Source organism: Odontesthes bonariensis, chromosome 11 (genome assembly GCF_027942865.1).
Source record: "Odontesthes bonariensis isolate fOdoBon6 chromosome 11, fOdoBon6.hap1, whole genome shotgun sequence".
In the NCBI taxonomy this organism is placed as follows: Eukaryota; Metazoa; Chordata; class Actinopteri; order Atheriniformes; family Atherinopsidae; genus Odontesthes; species Odontesthes bonariensis.
This window is the reverse complement of record NC_134516.1, coordinates 25,210,010-25,229,598: the sequence shown is the minus strand read 5'-3', so window position 1 is coordinate 25,229,598 and position 19,589 is coordinate 25,210,010. Positions and strand designations below refer to the sequence as shown.

General features: G+C 42.7%; 3 non-coding genes across 3 annotated transcripts; all 3 read left to right on the top strand.

Annotated features, from left to right (window-relative positions):
• Positions 1-11,869: 11,869 nt before the first annotated feature.
• On the top strand, positions 11,870-11,943 carry trnat-ugu (transfer RNA threonine (anticodon UGU)). Its single transcript has one exon. It is a non-coding gene; the product is annotated as a tRNA-Thr (tRNA).
• Positions 11,944-17,605: 5,662 nt separating this feature from the next.
• trnat-agu (transfer RNA threonine (anticodon AGU)) lies at positions 17,606-17,679 on the top strand. Its single transcript has one exon. It is a non-coding gene; the product is annotated as a tRNA-Thr (tRNA).
• A 1,564-nt stretch (positions 17,680-19,243) lies between these two features.
• Positions 19,244-19,317, top strand: trnat-agu (transfer RNA threonine (anticodon AGU)). The gene has a single exon. It is a non-coding gene; the product is annotated as a tRNA-Thr (tRNA).
• The last annotated feature ends 272 nt before the right edge of the window (positions 19,318-19,589 follow it).

Sequence of the window (19,589 nt, the reverse complement as noted above, 5' to 3'; positions counted from 1 at the left end):
TAGTGCAGTTTGGCAGCAGCAGGTCCCAGGCAAGCTTTAATTATATTGCAGCAGAATGAGGTGAGTAACTTCTAGTCTATCCCAGTGCTTCTAAGTGGTGGCACTGAACCTCTGCTGCCTTAAATGTCTGAGGCAAGCAGAACCTCATTTGGTGGCAGCATTACACTATGAATATGCAGTTAAGCTCAACAGGAGTGGGCATGTTAAGGGGAGGTGGTGTGACCCCACTGGTCTCTAAATGTACTCAGAACTTCATATGAGATGTCCCTGTTTCTGCAGGGTTTTGTGGATTTCTTGTGTGCTGATTGGAAGCATCACCTGCATTCCTGCACAAAGCGGTAAGCTGATCCCAATCAAAGCTCAGCAACTAAAAGCAGTTTAAATTGACTCAGGGTGTAAATGGAAGGCTGATCTTAATTCTGTTTCCTCACGCATGTATTCAGTTTATGGACAAGCTCTATCTAAGCCAACGTATCAGAAAGCAGCTGGAACCAGTGGTTCTGCAGCACAGCAGCATGGCGCTCAGGGAGGTCAGTCTGGAGCTCCTGGCAGCAATTACCAGTTTGAAGATGGGAGCTGGAGCCTTTCATCTGACACCAGCGGCGAGGACGAGCCAGTCTTCACTCCTGTGACCGACGAGGATCAAGTCTACGCTTACAAATCTCGGTCCCGCTACAACCAGAAGCGTGTGCTGTTCAGCCAGTTCCGCTACAGCCCAACAGAATCTGAGCCAGACCACGGCAAAACATCTCAGCACAAGGTTCCAGTTCAGAGCGGCTTCTGAGGATCTTTCTGGTGAGGCTCATTTTACTCTGCATGTGTGCTCTCTGTAGCTGCTGCTAGGTGACTGACTTTCTTTGTCTTGCAGATCTGCATATTCTAGAGGCATCGCTGCTGCTGCCGCTTGAATAAATGGCTTTAACTTGAATACCTTGTTGCTCCATCAAATGGCTCCTAGCTGTCTCTGGGTCATCCAGTTGTGGGTTGGAGGGGATAGTTGAGGGCCTGACAGGTTGACATGACTTAATCCTATAAATAAGGTGTTGGCATTAACTTAAGGACAGTATCTGCTCAAAGGTGAGCTTGTGATGGTCTTGACGGCTTCAGCTTGGATTGCATTCCCAACTAAAAATGGCTGAAAAGCCAACTGCAGCTCTCTGACAGCAGTGGGTAAAGGTGTGGCCTTGAGCTCTATCAGAAGATTCCACTGCTGCATATTGTGCTGAGGGGGAAACCTTTACACTCTGTAGCAGTCCTCACCCTACAGCTCTGGGTAAGGGCAGACCCATCAGATGCTGGGGCCATGTGAAACCTGGACAGTAGTTTCTGCAAGTCCATGACCGAGGATGGCTTCATAACTATCCTATGTGGTTGCAAAGATCTTGTACTCTTTGTGCTTGTGCTACACATATCAAAAGATGTGGCAGCTACTTTTAGTGGCTTGGGAACAAAATTTATAGGCTCACTTACTCACTACCTGGAGTAAGTTTGGGCAAGCATCTATTTTGTTCTACATTTGGATGCAAGAAGACGAGCCAGGTGTTGGAATATATTCAGTTAAGTCGTGAGCTGTACAACCACACAGTGGACTGTGCACAAAAGCATTCACTACCCTGTCTGGAACATGAACAAACATGTCTGATTAATACTGGCCATAATGCAACATCAAATGTTCCATCTATATCCTCCTGAGACCCGGCCCATTCATTGATGTCCTTTGCAATGGACATTCTTTTCACCTGTAACTTCCTGAAGTATTTGGAGTTACCCTAACAAGCTCTATAGTATTCTGTAGAGGACATCCTGGGCTTTCCAGTGATGTGTCATGTGATAGGATTGCATGCTGGGAACCTTACTTTTTTCCTCTTTCAAGATGGCTTCCATACCACCAACCACATTTTATGGAAAGAGGAGAGGTAAGTCAAATATTCTTTATCTATTGCTATTTTTACCATGATAATTATATATATTCTTGTTCATAAACATGTTAATAACAATATTTTTACATCTGAAAACAGTTTCATTGTTTCAGTTTTGAAATAACAGTGATTTAATGAATGTCAACTGTAGTGGACATCGGGACAATTTTAATGTATTTATTGACTGCATACAATGGTAGGAGAAAGAAGTGAAGCAGAGAGGATTCTATACCGGATAATAGAGGGAGATTCAGATTTGGAGCTTTCAGATGAGGAAAAGGATGAGGAGGATGAGTATCAGCCTGTGATAGGAGAAGATGATGATGATGGAGAGGGAGAAGATGCAGGCGAATCTGATGAGACAGACGCAGAGAGGGAGCAGGAAAGTCGTCGTGCTCTATGGGCCAGGACCAACTTGTATGTTTTATTTAGTTTCAGGCTAATGTATTCAATTCTATTATCATGCTAGATTATTGTAATATTTGTGCTATGTGTAAATGCTTTTAAATATATGCTGGTTACCTAAAGTTACATAAAAATATGCTTGGTCATTAGGGAGTCACATCACATCTATGAGACTGAAATTACTGAATTCATCCAAATGGATGTTACTCATAATAAATGTTACTCATTTATTAACTTGATTTTATTTGTGCATTTTTCCCTAATCACATCATAACAGATTCACACCTGTTCTACCTGGGCTTCCTGCCAACCAAGATTGCCCCAAAGTACGTGAGTACTGGAGTCCAATCCAGTACTTTTCACAGTACATCGATGACACAATCTTTGAGGATCTCGCAGCTTTTACAAATCAAAGACAGCTGCAAACAACAGGAGTGTCACTGAATACTACTGCCCAAGAAATCAAGATTTTTTTTGGCATATCAGTACACATGGCCTGCCTTGGCTATCCCAGAGTCAAAATGTCTTGGGCTAAAAAAACTAAAGTGCCAGTTATTAGCAAGAAAATGACAAGGGATAGGTTCTACAAGCTGAGGAGCTCACTCAAGATTGTGAATGACCTGGATGTAACTGAAGAGGCAAAGAAGTCAGACATTCTTTGGAGAGTCAGACCATTGCTTGACCGTGTGAGGCAAGGTTGTCTCAGCCTTCCAAGGTGTGACAAGGTGTGCATTGATGAGCAAATCATCCCTTTCACAGGCCGCTGCCCAGTCAGGCAGTATGTGCCAGGAAAGCCAAACCCTACTGGCCTAAAGGTTTTTGTGCTTGCTTCCCCAAACGGCCTGGTCCTGGATTTCGAGGTGTATCAGGGCAAGAACACATTCAGGGGCCAAAGACTAGGAGTTGGAGCCGCAGCAGTCTTGCGAATGGTTGAGTCAGTTCCTACAGGAACTTATGTGTTCTTTGATCGATATTTCACCACTATTGAGCTCATGAACGCTTTGCTCTCAAAGGGTCTTCCAGCAACTGGAACCATTATGAAGAACAGGGTTCCAAAGCAATGCCAGCTACCAGAAGATAAGCAGCTGAGAAAAGAAGGGAGAGGGGCTTCAGTGATGGCAGTCCGGAAGATGCCTGAGCTGGCAGTGACCAAATGGTTTGATAATAAACCAGTTCTCATGGCCTCCACTGTATATGGGAAAGATCCAGAAGATGTCTGCAGCAGATGGTCCAAAAAAGACAAAGTTCATGTCCAGGTGAGACGGCCAGCAGTAATCCGGGAGTATAATGGCAACATGGGTGGCGTAGACCTCTGTGATAGAATGCTGAGCTTCTACCGCATGTCAACCAGGACCAAGAAGTGGACTTCACGTGTGATGACACATTTCTTTGATGTTGCCATCACAAATGCTTGGATCCAGTACAAGCGTGACAGCGAAGCGCTGAATCGACCAGCGAAGAATAAACAGCAGTACCTGGATTTCAAGTTGCACCTGGCTGAAGAGCTGCTGGATAGTCCTTCATTTGCTGACAGCAGTGAGGACAGTGAGGAAGACTATCAGCCACCAACTAAAACAAGGATCCCACAACCAGAGCCATCTGTGCGCAGACTAGGAGCACGACACATGCCAGAGATGATGGACATCAAACATGCAGAAAGATGCAGGAACAAGGGCTGCAATGGCAAGACCTACATTAGGTGCACCAAATGCAAGATGTTCCTCTGCATAACTAAAAAGAAAACATGCTTCCAGGATTATCACAGCTAAAATGGAAGAAGAAAAGCAGGATTAGTTAGGTTCTATGTGCCTATGATTTACTGTTGACCTGAATTCATGTTTGTCGTTTCATTGTAATGTATTACTACATACATTTTTGTCCTTATAAGCAACAAGTAACATAAGAATGATACAGACTTTTTTAGTTTTTGTTCAAATGAAATGTGTTCTTGGGTAAATATCACTCAGAAGATATAATCTGCTCCTTTTTTCTCATTTTCTAAATTTAGTTCTATTTTCACACGAATATCATCCTGTTATCCTCTACAGTGGACATGCTATAAAATTAAAATTAAAAATATTTTTAAAAAAATTAAAATTGTAAGGTGTTTATTTAGGCCCAAATAGATGGGAAATCATAAAAAATCTGAAATTGTAAGACACTTTTTTCCCTTGGTTCTCAGGAGGATATGTGAGAATCAGATGTCTTACCTGGACATATACTTGCACATAGTCGACATAATTAAAAGAAACTTCTGTGGACTTGTTCCCACACTTTCAGTCACTCACATTGTTAACCTGCAGGTTGCAGTTTAAATATGAACATGATAAAGTCTGGTCTTTGTTGGATTTTATGAAAGTAATTATGAGGACAGATGATGTGAACTACTGTAACAAATGTTAGTTTTCAGAATTAAAACAACCCGGGGATATAAATATTCTCATTTACATAAATAAATATGAAGTTCAGGTGTGACAGTCAACATTTTACAGTAAAAAATACTTTCTCAGAAACTTAGACCCATATTAAAAAAGAGCATTATTCAAATAGACACATTTTCCCTTTTTAAATGAGTTAAAAATGTAACTTTAACTTCAGTGTATTTTCAGTACAGTTCCACCTCACTGATGGCTGGTAAAGCCTCCACAGTATAAAGAACAGAAAACAGTCGCCTACAGACTATAAAGTGCTCAAATGTCACATTTCCCATGTTGGAAGTTTGCTGTGTCACAGGGAGTCTGTGGGAGTCTTTGCTTGTTCTCACAAGGCAACAAGTTTTCAGGAGGAATGATGGAAATCCACAGAAATCATCAAGACAAATTTGAGAAACACTTCCAGATATGAACAAAATGAAGGCACAAGGTGCTTTAAACATTTAACCTCCGTTATGTCCTGTTTAATCAGGTTCATCTGAAATAAATCTAAGATCTCCTCCATATCACTTAATAAAAGAGCAGCTCTGCATCATGTTGTCTCACGTTTCTACATCTCAGCTCAGATATTAATCTGAGCTTTAAACATCTCAGAGTGCGCAGAAGGCAGTTAGCGTGACTTTAGGAAGAATACACCCTCTGCTATGTTCCAAACACATCCATTCTTCTAGATCCTCTGGATGAGAGAGCTGCAGAGCTCCTTATTCCTGCCAAGGAGTCAACATTATTTTAGAGTTATTTCCAGAACTCAGCAGGTTAACTTACTAAGACTCCAGTCTTATGTTACGCTGAGCTCACTTTTTTCCCCTTGAAACCCAACTAGCAGCTCCCACTAGTGAAGTGGACAAGTGATGTGCTGGACCCCAATTTCATGACTGTGACGTCTTTGTGACGTATTAGAACCGAGGTTATAACCTGGAGTCCTTCAGACCAAATCTCTGTCACTCCCCTCACACTCCCCAGCCAGAGATTAGGGGCCCACAGTGATCTGCAGGACTTTGGTCCAGATGTTTAACACCGTATCTGACCAAGCGTAATTCACCTTCTTTAAAACATCCCATGTTCATTCCTCACATGTTGCAACAAACCTTTTTAAATGTCAGAAGTGTTCATTTTCAGAGCTGAATTGAATGCAGCACGATCTGACTGGGTCCCAGGTGAGATTTATGAGTGTAATTAGAGCAGGTAGAGCACCAATATAAAGTCAGCTGCAGCCTCAGATGAGTTACAGCACAAATCTTCTCTCAACACCACTCGTTCCTTAACATGGCATCACATCTTCCCATGTTGGTTTTCATCCTACACAAGACTTAAATATCTCCTGCTTTTGTTTTCTTGATTCTACCACATGTGGACGATGCATTTTCAAATTCCCTCGAGTGCAAAGCTACATGATCATTTTGCAAAATATCTTTTAACTCCTTCGATTCAGATCACTTGCTATTAAATTAGCAATAGTTGGCACAATCAAACTTTCAAAGTACTCTCCCACAGTAGGCTCTGTGATACGGCCCTCTAGAAAAGGTCTCCAAACAGTTCTAGCAGAGTCCCAGTGAATGGAAGTGTGGAAATTATTAGACCTTTTGCTGAGTGATGGACTGGAGATATACTGCACAGTATGAAGTATTTTTATTAAGGCTTAATGGTGTTTCCTAAAGGGGGCTCTGTTAAACCTGGCAACGCAGCCCGCTTAAACCACCGTCACACTTGACCGCAGTGCACGCTAGCTCCATTAGCGAGATGCAGGCACAATGGGTCTGTTTTTAATTAAAAAAAGGACTAAACCATGCTCATCTTGAATGTCTCACTATGATTGCAACAAACTACAAATACAACATGAAGAAAGTCAAGGACATGCATGCCAGCTTCCAGTATTGAGTATTAAGGATTCCAGTATTCAGGTAAATGCGGTCTTAATTGAAAATGTATTGGCTGTGTTGTTTCTTTTGTGGGATGTTTTATATGTAGAAATGCATATTTGCAAAAGGGGACTTAGTATGTTGTCATAAAAGTGGCTCTTGCCTTGATGTTGCTCTGTAAATGTGGCTCTTGTGGGAAAAAATAGTATCACTGGGCTAAAGGCTTCCACTACCCTAAACTGGATACATTGAGTAAAGTAAATGGATGGTAAGATAGTTCCAGTGAGGAACCTTGGAGTTATTTTTGACCCGAATTTATCATTCAATGCACATAAAACAGGTTTCTAGGACTGCCTTCTTTCACCTTTGTAATATTGTTAAAATCAGGAACATCCTGTCTCAGTGATGCAGTAAAACTGCTCCATGCATTTATTACTTCAGGAGTGGTACAGGGTAGGGTTGTCAAAGAATATTCTAAATTCAAATAGTTTATAAAAACAGACGAAGGTGAAAATTAATATCGAATGTGGAAAAACATCTGCGCAGCCACTGCATGACATGGACACAGGAGTCACACTGGCAAATGTCACTGCTGAAAGTTTATTCACATGACGATGGTAGAAAGTTCAGAACCCAACTCAACTGCAGGCACAGAGAAAGTGATTTTAAACCCCCCAAAATATATAAAGCACCACCTGGCAATACTGATTTGTCAGTTGATGGAAAAATTTGAGCCGAGACCAAATTGTATACGAGCTACAGTTAGCTTATCATTCCAACAGCAACATGACGTTAATTCTTTATGTTCAACTAAATTGACTTGGCATAACATGAAACAAATTGTTAAATGTTTAAACTTGAATAAACCACCTATACAAGTAGTGAAGTCAGTTTGTCCCGTTATTGACGTAAAGTGCTGTTGCCTGGCAGTTTGAAAGCCCCCAGATGCGCATGTGTCATTGACATGTGCTAATACAGATGTCTGAAAACATTTTAGAAGGCATATGAAATCATTTGACAGCCCTAGTATATGGATACCCAGAGACAATAGAAATCATGTTCATTAAAAAAAAAAAAAAAAACTACCCAGACAAGGTCATCATATGACAAGACTGCCAAAGACAGCACTGGCTGTGGCTCAACTGTAGGAGAATATTTAAGGAGTATCCAGCAAAGTATTTCAAGCACAACGTTTGTTTGGCAAGCCTTCAGGTTGGCTACCGTGCACTCTGCAACCTATAGAAGGGGTTGTGTCTGGCTGCCATGTACAGGTGTAGAGAAATGGCTGTAAAGGATGCTGTAGCTGATCGCTAGTCAATTGAGCAACTATTTAACACTTCCATAGCAATTCCTCTCAAGATGCAGAGCTTTGAGAAGCCATGTTTGAAACCGAAAGCAGAATGTCCGAGTCAAATATGACAGGTGATGCCTGCCATTTGCCTTGAACCCAGATGGTGTACACAGGACATTGTTTCCCTTAGTCAATCATTCTGAAGCGAGATCATTTGACAAGCTTTTATTCAAAGACTAAAAAGAATCTTGTGCCGTTGGATTCAGCTTTCCAATCTGAAACAGAACCAGATTAGTTAGAGCATTGAGATAAAGACATTTGCAGGTACCACTCAACATACCCTCTGCACATCATGTTCAGCTCTAGCGGGCACTTGGGAAGAACTTTTTCTGCTGCCCAGAACCATGGCTGTCAGTAATATGCTCCTTCAAGTAGTGGACGTCCTGAAAGTAGTCTTTGCCCTTCTCATGCTGCTGGCTGAAGGTGCTGTAGGTTCCAGAGGGGTACAAGCCATACAAAAGCCTGTAGTCAAAGTTAGGAGATCCACCCACACCAAAGCGTGGCACCAGTACGGTTGCGGATCCCGGTCCAGACCCTCGGCGGTCATCCGGGTAGCCGAATTCCTCCGTCTGCTGCTGGTAATTCCCGAGTTCAGCTTCCTTGGTGACACTGGAGGTCTCCCCTGACTGGAGGACAGGGCCAGGTGGTGACAGAGGGGCTGCAGGGAGAACGTCAGTGAGGCTGAGGGCTTGGGCTGACGCATCCGCAAAGACTGAGGGAGCAATAGCCCACTGGGTTTCTGTGTGGAGACATTTCACAATTAGTCCTTTTCACAGCAGAAGTTCTGATAGCACAGAATCTTAACATATTCTTAACTAAGCAAGATTTGCTAGTGACTACATGAAAACACACAGACACCTTTAGGCTTCCAAACATATTTTGGGCCATCTACACTCCAAGCAGAAGATTTACCTTGTGGTCCAGATTGGGCAGCTCCAGGTTGCAGAGCGCCAGCGTCAGATCCTATGTCAACAGGCACATAAGTGACAGTAGAGTATCCTGTTGCAGGCAGGCCAGAGCTCAAGCTGCTCAATGCTGGACCCGTCTGAACAGCCTGTGGGACACCAGAAGCTTGCACAGCCATTTGCACGGGCACAACGGAGCCAGAGCTGCTGAATCTTGGGTCTGCCTGAAGAGCACCTTGGACAAGGCCAGGAGCTTGGACAAAACCGGGAGCTTGGACAAGGCCAGGAGCTTGGACAAAACCGGGAGCTTGGACAAGGCCGGGAGCTTGGGCAACCAGTTGCGTTGGCACAAATGAGCCATAGCCGCTGAGTCTTGGGTCTGCCTGAAGAACAGGTTGACTTAGACCAGAGGATAGCACAGGTGTCGCCATATAAACGTCACTGGAAGCAGTGTAGGGCACGGTCACCGGGCGGCCAGCGGCTGCTCCCTGGTAAGAGCCAAAATGACCTGCAGCTCTTGTGCCGCTGCTGCTCTGGCCTGCTGATTTTGAACCTGGGTGCATGAGAACAAGTTTAGCAGAAGCTCATTCAAGCAAGCATGTAATGTTTTACCACTACAGATGATAGCACACCTTTAGTGGGAAAACCCCATGTAGCAGCAGTCAACAAGGCAAAGAGGGAAACCCTGAAATTATGTACAGCAAAGAGTAAGAATGTAATATTAACTAATGTTTCCAATCAATCAAACAAAAACTGTAAAAGGCAGCTTGTGCTTATACCTCAGGAAGAACCCAGCAGCTGTCATGGTGAAAACAAGCTATGAGAGGAAACAGCAAGGGTGAAGGGTTATAAATAATGCCACAGACCAGCCCAGACCAATCAAAGCTTAACGTGCTAACAACAGACAGCTGCTTGTGAGGGACTATCAGGACAGGTGGACGCTGGAGGCTCATCTGGTTGCTCTGGTATCAGCCTCATTGTCTCCTCTCGCCTCCACCCTCCTGTCTGTGCTAAAGGCACTTAGTCACTGCCAAATATTTTACTGTCGTAAAATAGCTCTACCTACATTGTCGTAATTCTCAGATTTTCTATTTCAGTTAAACGTAGAAGCTGGAAATAACATCCTAGATGTTGAGTTTTCACACCGACCCACTGACACATTTAACAAGTTAACTGAGGCCTGTAGAGTCTGAGATGTAGCTCTTATTGGTCCTTTAAAGGAGACATGTTTTGCCCTTTTTGGTACAATTTCCCGAGGTCTTACTGAAATGTATGAGACAGGTCAGGAGCTCCTGGTCTTATTGGCCAAGTTTTTCCCCCAAAAGTGTATTTTATTTCCTAAACATGATGCTTTTCTAACTTTAACCCAGTACTTTTAATGTTTTACACCTTTCGACCAAGTAGTTTTGGAAAAAAAGCTGAAAAACGAATGAAGGAAACAACGGTCTCACAGCAGTCCAAAGACTGGTGTCAAACACAAGTCCCGTGTTTAGGAGATGGTTGACTATCCTCTGCATCCTTTTTAATCTCCTGACTTGGTCAGTGTTACTTGTTGATAATCCAGCGGTGCAGGATGATGTTTCCTGTTAGTTTTGGCAGAACTGGTGCTCAGCTGCTGGCACAGAGGAATAACTGGCCCAGCAAAGAGCCTCCAACAAATAACCAACCGGATGATCCAGAACTTCCTGCAGCTAAACAAAGAGAAAACAGAGGTCATTGTCAGCTGTTAAAAATCTGAGCTCAGCTTCAGGCTGTGATGTTAAAAAGCACAAACCAAGCAGGAATCTGGGTGTTATTATGGACTCAGAGCTGAACTTCAGCAGCCAGATCAGCTCAGTTAGGAAGTCAGCCGACTATCACCTGGAGAATATTTCCAGGATTAAAGGACTTCCTTCCCTGGTTACCTGTCAGATTTTATTACTCATTTTAAAAGCTTTGAATAGTTGGACGGTTGCCTCTGTCTATGATCTGTGAACTCCTTACTCCCCTGATTGCTGCTCACACGGCCCACTGTTTAATATAACTGACCTGTTCATTAGATGGAAATGAATCCCTGCATACTCCTAAAAATCACTTTATTTTGAGGCTTTTTCTTCTAATTAAAACCCCACTTTCATAATTACTCGGGACTCTTTGTAAAATGCAAATAAAACCAGAAAGATATGATCATAGAACTATTAAAAAGTTCTATCTAATTAGAAATAGTGCAAGTTCGGTGCCATCTGTTGGTTTCCTTAGCGAGGAAATAGTTTTTGAATTGCTCTGTATGAATGAATTGGATTCATTCTGAATTGAATTAATTGGATTATAATTACAATGAATTTAACTCTAATTGGCTTGAATTGGACTTTATTACTGAAGTGCCCTGAGATGACATTTGTTGTAATTGTAATAGTTTATTTTGGCAACATTTTAAACAAACTGACATTATTCTGTCTTGGAAAACACTGCTGGTGGAGAACATGATACTGGCTGCTGAAAAACTGGCAGAAGTGGACCTTCCAACGTGACAGTGACAGGAAGTAATCAGCTGAAGTCGTCCAGAGATTAACAGAGAACACAAATCAACATTCTGGAATCCGGACTTCACTTCCATCCAGAATCTGTGGTTGGAACCACAGACCAGAAGAGACAGAACAGAAGCCTTCACAAAGCTGTGATGTCATCACTGTAGTGACATCACAATCGATGTCATCTCTGATCTTGTTTGACATCACAAAGTTCATACAGGCCAGACATTTTCACTGCTTTTTCACAGTTGGTCAGGAGTTTATCTGAAGAAACACGTCCAGTTTTTGAAGCAGATTTGAAAGTCACAGCAAACGGTTTTCACATCGCCTAAAAAACACTTAATTACTATCTTAAATAATCATTTTAACAAGCACTTAGAAACAACGCTTACTTACTATCTTAAAAAGTAATTTTGATTTTAAGTACTTACAAACAACAAGCTAAATTTTTTTGTTTTTTATCCTTTCATCAGTTTTATAAACCATGTGGTGCTGTGGCTTAGTTGGTCAAAGTTCCTGTCTTGTAAACAGGAGATCCTTGGTTCAAATCCCAGCAGTGCCTGTAGGCCTTCAGAGCAAGCTATGACTTAGCATATAAAACAGTTTATTATCAGCTTTCTACTAAATCCTTTTCACTGGTCCACTATAAATAGCACACAGCTTTTAAAGTCTCATTAATGCCTATTTTATGCTTTCAGAGTGTAATTTTCCTCTGTTCACATAACGTCAATTGGTTAGGGTTAGGGTACAGTACAGTGGAGGTTCTCCTCCTGTCACACTACATAACATCAAAATGAACGTACAAACCATGAAATAGTCAGAGTTAGAGTAAAAGCTGAGGGCAGGACGTCATTTCCTTGATATATGTAGCGGAAAATAATACGCAAAAGCATTAAAGAAGCCTTGTAAAAACACAGTAAATGACTTGGTGTGTAATAAGTACACCGCTTCATGAGATCTGGCTGTAACTGGTGAAAATGACTTCCTCATGAACAGCAGGGTCTGAGTTGAAAACCCAACAATATCTGCAAAATATGATGAAGTTTTGAACCAATTGGAGGCACTTCTACTCATGGCTTTAAAAAAGCCATGAGTAGAAGGGTAGGTTCACTTCCTGTAAAAGTGAAAACTTGGCCCAAGTTGTCGCAAATTGACCTGGGAACTGCTCCCCCATGACCCCCTCCCCTACTTAGGAGAGCCTTTAATATGTAAATGCCAGTGATTAGGTCGGGAGCTGCCACAGTCATTTTCAAGTGAGGTGGGCAGCATAGACATAATATAGGTAGACGCCCCATTGACTGCTTCAGCCCGTTGCCGTGACGTAAAACGTCGCCGCCATATTGCTTGAGGGCTCATTTGGACCAGAGGTCTGTCAAACAAGCGCAAGTTGCCGGGAGCATCGTTTTTTCTAGATAAAAATCACGATTGTCTTACATTTTGCAACCGATTTCACTGAGTCGTTTTTACATTCAATGGTGTATGATCTACGTGGAGTACCCCCCAAAATATTCCTCAGCTTTTATTCACATTTAAACAAAAAGTGGCATGTCCAAAATTATTCATACCCTTCTCAATAATTAATAGAAAAGCCTTTATTGCCTTTAGTTTCCGTATTATCTCCCGGGAGATGCCTGTGTCATTTACGGTCAAAAATAAAATTGTTGGTTGAATAAAAGTACATTTAAGTCAAAATTTGCAAGGGGTATGAATAATTTCGGGATTGACTATACATATATATATACAATCATGCTCATAAGATTTTCACATCTAAGCAACAGTGCAATTGACAATAAAAAGTCATTTCCCAAACAAAAACTTCTGATACAGAAGACAAATGTAAACAAACATCAAAACACCTGCTGCTATTATAAATAAATACCATAGTATTTCAATAGTTTAATTCTAATACACATATAGTAATATAAAATATAATATAATAATTTAAATATGTATGTATATATTTGTATATATAAGCTTGTGTCTAGGCTTGTATCTTGGAGCTAGAACCCTTTAAAAAGTATAGTTTTGCTAAGCCTTTTTTGGCTGTTGCCACTCTGTAATTCCAGTGTTTTGAGTTTGGCTATGTGGTGCAGCCTGAGTTTGTGAAATGTGGACACAACCAATGACAACAGTGAAAAGTGGTGGTTGTATATACCAAACTATGTGTCCTGAATAGAGTCCTGCACTGGAGCCCGAGGCCCGTGGGGCCCGACGGCCCTGAAAACAATTGAACGCAGCAGCAGCTGCTCTGCCCCGCGCCAGCACCTCCCTTATATAGGCATACGGACTCACACAGTCCTCCGACATGTCTTAAACACAGATGAGCTGGCTGAAGTAGTCCCAGTAGCAACAACAAAGCAAGGCTGCTCAATTTCTCCATTGATAAAATAAATTCACAACTCTACAACGTAAAAATTCATGTAGAATATAGCATATACTTTGTTGTCCACAGTAGTAGATCAACCCTCATCTTACTTTGAAGCTCCCAGCTTCCTGAAGTGACGTCGACGCAGCTTTAGCTGCAGAGAAGCTATCAGGCTTGTGTTGATAATAATAAACTCCTGGACTATGTACAAACTTCCAAATGCATCGTTTTGTGAGTACAGATCATATTTGTACTACTGTAGAAGTTTGGTGTCATGGCATGTGATTATTAGTGTGGTCATTTTGGAGATACTGCCAGGGTCCGTTAGCGCTTGTACTAAGCTATTCTGGATAACTCGGTAACTCGGCTGATGTTCAGCCAAGATCGGAAAAACTTCGGGTGGGCTACTTGGCTGGATATCACGGGTCAAATGACCCGGGTGAATCTACTCCGAGCCGTGGTGAGAGCGCACGATTGCGTGATGTCTCCCCAGATGGTCTGTGTCTACGAGTTCTCAAGCTGCTGATCGAAACATGAGCCCCTATTTTAACCTGCTCTTTTATGTCCATTTTGATCTGTCAGAAACCGTTTGCTTATTCACAGAAAAATAGAATGCTGTTTTTTTCTATCTGCAGAGCGTTATCCCATTTTCAGAGCGGCAGATTGAATTTACGAACGCACACATTGAATATAGCGTTCTATCGTTAAAACATTGTTATGGGAGGTTAAAAAAAAAAAAAAAAAGTCGGGCCGGTTCGGGCCTGAGAATTCTGAAAACCTGTCGGACCGGGCCGGGCTGGGGCTCCACCCCCTCGGGCCAGGGCCGGGCTCGGGCCCAGATAATAGGCCCGTGCAGGGCACTAGAATGTGCTCCTCGAGCAGAAACACATCATCTGAGCCAATTTCAGCCCGAACAAACTGCTCTTTTACCGACACACTGACAGCTTGCCCTGATACAGACCGGCGATCTTGACGCAACTGACTCCCTAGCAAGATGGCGGCGACATTTAACGCGACCCAGAGGCGAAAGGGGCGTCTACCTATAATATGTCTATGGTGGGCAGGCCTGTTTCTACACGTTCATCACTATCACCTCCAACTCCAGCCAAGTTTGTTGTCTTGAAAAAGAAGAGGTGCACGCTGTCTGCTGGTGACAGGTGATGCATATCTGTTTTTTTTCTCCCAAACACCTCTTTTGTAATACCGCTTTTTGTGGGCAAAATTCAAGGATTCAAGGATTCAAAGGTTTATTGTCATGTGTGCAGTTAGAAACGTGTTTCCCTGAACAATGAAATTCTTTTCTTTGTTGCCCGCACTGGATGTCCAAATGTATAATAATAAAGATAAGATAAAGATAAAATAAGCATGCAACAACAATATTCTAAAAGGTTTCTTAAATAAAATAGAAATATAGAAATAAAAATATAGAAATCTGGCCTGTATACATAATGTGCAGTAGTGCGCTCAGTGTTTTATTGTGTATGGCTTAATTCGGTGTCACAATGGTCACAATATCGCCGAGGTCTTTTCTTTGTCCTTGCAGAGTCCATTTTTGTGTCAAAACAGTGCAAATTGCCAGCTGTGGTCAGACAACATTAAATAGCAAAAGGACGGGAGGTTGTCTCGCGAGTATTCCGTGTAATGACGTATACGCATATGATTGGTGGAGCTTAACGGCTCGCATAAGCTCTCGTTCAATCACGTATGAGAAACATTGTGTCGTGCAGTGTAAACAAAAAGTTTAAAGAGCAGATCTGGCGGCAGCAAGGGAGACAGAAATCGCTGAGGTCCCGTGCTGTGAAAACTGCCCTGGTTTGCAGAATACAATGGCTGGAAGACGACTTGCTTTCAACTCCCCAGCAACTGTCTGCGGGTCTACAGGTTTGTGTGTTTTTTTTCTACTTGCACATGACCTTTTGATTGATTAATTTTAGTCTTGTTGCACTGTACAGCACTTGGGACAGTTCTCGCTGATTTTAAATGTGCTGTATATTAAACTTACTCACTCACTTGCTTACAGGCAGATAAAATGAAAGTCCTGTTGAATGCTATGACCGGGATGTCTCGTATGGTGGCCAGCACTGTGGATACGGTCGTGGAGAGGGTGCTGGAGGGAATCGACGAGAGATTCGCTAGGTTGGAGGCAAGATGGCCGTCGAGAACGGACTGGAGTTACATTCCAGAGAAGTTGAAGAGCGCACCCCCAAGAGAAGGCGGATACAGAATCCGAAAATCGCGGTAAGAGTAGGTTATTGACTGTGGCTTTAGGCTAAACTCAACTTAATTGTGTCCATCACGTGAAAACCAGTGTGAGTTGCTTTATTTTAAAAAAATTAATTTCGTGTTTTCAATTTATAGGAAGCAGTTCGCCGCCTGCATAACTCACCGTGGCATTATAATCCAGGTCAAGGGTAAGAATAAGTGAGTGTTCTCCCAATATCTAGTTGAGTTGGACCCGATGTTACGTTACGTCAATGCAGGTTTTTTTTATTAACCATAGGCCTGTTGTTTTTACAGGCTACTGTCACCTCACAATATGGATGTAACGAGTCGCTTGAAGGAGGCGGTGTCAAACAGTCCGAACTTCAGAGAGGCAGACGGGGACACTATCGAGGGTGAGCGGCGCTGGCTTTTACCACGGCTGGCACTGATACTTTTAAGCACTGGTCATTTTATTCATTCCTCTTGTTTGTTTGTTTTTAGCTGCGTGACGGACCTGTGTGCTGTGCTACAGGCGCGTCTTGAAGCCAACCCGAAATACTCACAGTCTCACCACAGAAGAGTGAAAGGGAGTAAGAACATATACGCTGTCAATATGACTTTTGTTACTTTATAGACAAGTTGTCAATATGCTGTGCATGGCTAGACTATGTTTTGATTATTTATTGGTTATTCCAACAGCTCCCAGAAGCCAGCTTCTGATCCAGGATGAGGATGTCTGACAACTCCCGCAGACTCTGCAGGGACCGGAGTAATGCGAAGAATGCGGATTCCAAACGGCGGCGTTTAGGCTTATTGTGTATATTGTAGGCTACAGCAGTGTGTGTGTATATAGTTTTCAATTCTTTATTATCAACATGGTTCTTATTACAATGTAAGCTATGTACATTGTGTGGTGTGGCAATAAAGGTGCTTTAAAAAAAAAAGTTTCCTTTTTCATTTCCTCAATAGATTCACGTCATTCATGCCTGCATTAGCCTAGTCATAGTGCAGCTTATAAGAATGACGTGAATATATGAAGTACACAAACATCCCAGGAATATTAGTAATCATAATCACAATTATTAATCATAATTGCTGAATGATATGCCCATATAAAGTATGCATATATTAACCTAATTGGCCAATGGGCGGACAGCTTTACAGGAGCTTTTTTTATGTAATCACGTGCCTTTTTCGTCCAATACCAGCGAGGCCAATGAGAGGTCCAGGCACTCTCACAGCGGGGTGCTAATCGCTGGGCCATTAGCACCCCGCTGTGAGAGCCCACCGCGAGTCGGGTTAGTTTCTGACGATTTTCTCGCTCAACAAACTTTTGTCAAAAAAGACAAAAAGTTTGTCTGCCTGCAAGCGCCCAGGTGCGTCCGAAAATTAGGCAAATTCTCGGATGTTCACTGCCGTCCACAGTGACACAAATCCCTCTTTTCGTGCAGTGTGGTAGTTATCAGGGTTCTACTGAATGCTTTGCATTGTTGCTCTTCACCAAATGATGGACCTTTCAATGAGCATCATGGTTATTATGAGACTGTTCTTTGGTCAGACTTCATAAAAATGTTTTTAGAAGTCACAGTTAGTTTTGGGAGAGTCTCTGGAGCTCATTTCCTGCTCTTTATTCTTTCATCAATTTTATGAACCATGTGGCGCTGTGGCTTAGTTGGTCAAAGTGCCTGTCTAGTAAACAGGAGATCCTGGGTTCAAATCCCAGCAGTGCCTTAAGCTGTTATTATGTACGTCAACATGGTGCCATAACTGTGTACAGCAGTGCTTCAGGAGTGCTGGACTTCCAAAGCAGTCTGTACTTGGAGGCACTTCATCTCATGGCTTTAAAGGCCTACAGAAAGCTGACACTACACCCAATACATAATGATAATACATACACAGAGGAACAATAATGATCATTGGACTCTACATCAAAACATTTCATAAACGCATGAAATTTGCGATTTTGAATTTGCCACTAGGAAACCTTCCTGGAATTGCAGACTGGGGGCGGGGCTTCCGTGCGACGTCACAAGTGCGATGGTTTTTCCTGGCTGCCGTGTTGCCAATTTAGCGACTTTGTCAGAAGACAGAAGCACTGCAGGACGGCGGCAACCCGGCAACCGTCATTTCCTGTCAAAACGGCAGTTTCAAGCTAGCTACAAAGAGGGTAGGTTCACTTCCTGTTTTCCCTATGATAAAAGGCAACGGGTATTTTATTTTGTCAAAATAACCCGAAGTGCGTTGCTCAATGCGGCTAGCTTTAGCAGCGCCGAATTCGTCGGAACAAAATGGTAAACAGCCGGTATTTTGTCAGGTTTTCAACACGTTGGGGATCTAAACGACTACTTTCTCACCTGAAAAGTTTCAAATGTTGCGGGGACAGAGGAAGCAGAGAGACCTGCGGTCGGAACTTGTGTCTGTGTCTCCCTGTCCGCCTGCCTCCTCTCTGGTGAAATCAGGCGGAGCCATCCCGCCGTGTTCAGCTCCCTGCGGTGCGGACACTCAGGGGGAATCCACCTGGCGGAGAGCGGACACACCGCGGGATGGTTGCCCTGAAATCAGCCGACAGAGCGATCATCAAGAGCCCCGACGTGGACATGATCGCTCTGCCGGCTGATTTCCACTCTCCACCTGGCAGAGTGTGTCCGCTCTCCGCCAGGTGGATTCCTGTCCGACCGCAGGTCTCTCTGCTTCCTCTGTCCCCGGTGGTGTGAGCTGCTGGTGCTGAGGACAACACACACACTTCTACATCTACTCGCAATAAAAACTGCACTGAACCCAACGTTTTACATTTCCAAGTGACATCCCGCGGCACACATCGAAATTTGCCGTGAAGAAGCTGTCCAGGTCTGGCAAACTGCTGGCTTCGCTACTGGAACTACTGGTATCAGACATGTTTATTGTTTATTGCACTCGTGACGTCACACACCTATCGTCGGTTTGCCAAAATTCGAATCAAAAGTGGTGATAGTTTATTGGGTCTAATCAGGACTATCCAGGGGCCTAAAATTATTTTAAAATCATAAAACAATTCCATGCTATATAAGGAATCGATCTGCCATTTCAGTTTTGTGCAAAAAAAATCACCTTTCCGTAGGCCTTTAACTATTCTTGAGTTACATAAGATTGAACTTGGACTATATCCAATGTTTTTACATATGAAGATAATTTGAATAACATCAAGCCTTGATTTATGCAGAGATCACATGAATTTCAGAAATAGATCACAAAAAACACTTCCTGAGGTGGATCCAGTTCCTGCTCTTTATTCTTTCATCAGTTTTATGAATAATGTGGCACTGTGGCTTAGTAGGTCAAAGTGCCTGTCTAGTAAACAGGAGATCCTGGGTTCAAATCGCAGCAGTGCCTTAAAGGATAAGACCGGTTTTTTGACATTGGGCCCTTGATTTCACATTATAACATGATGTTCTACTCACCCCTGCTTGTTTTTGAACATTTGGAGCTGTTCCGAAGATATTCGCGAGGCGTCTGGCTGCTCTCTTGAGATATTCGGCCATGAAACGGTTTCCTGTGGGCAAGCTTATACAGGCACAAACTATGCTGTTTATAATTTATTAATTACTGTACATTAGCACTGATAACGTGGAGGTGCGTCGCTTACTTAAAAAAATCCGGGTTAT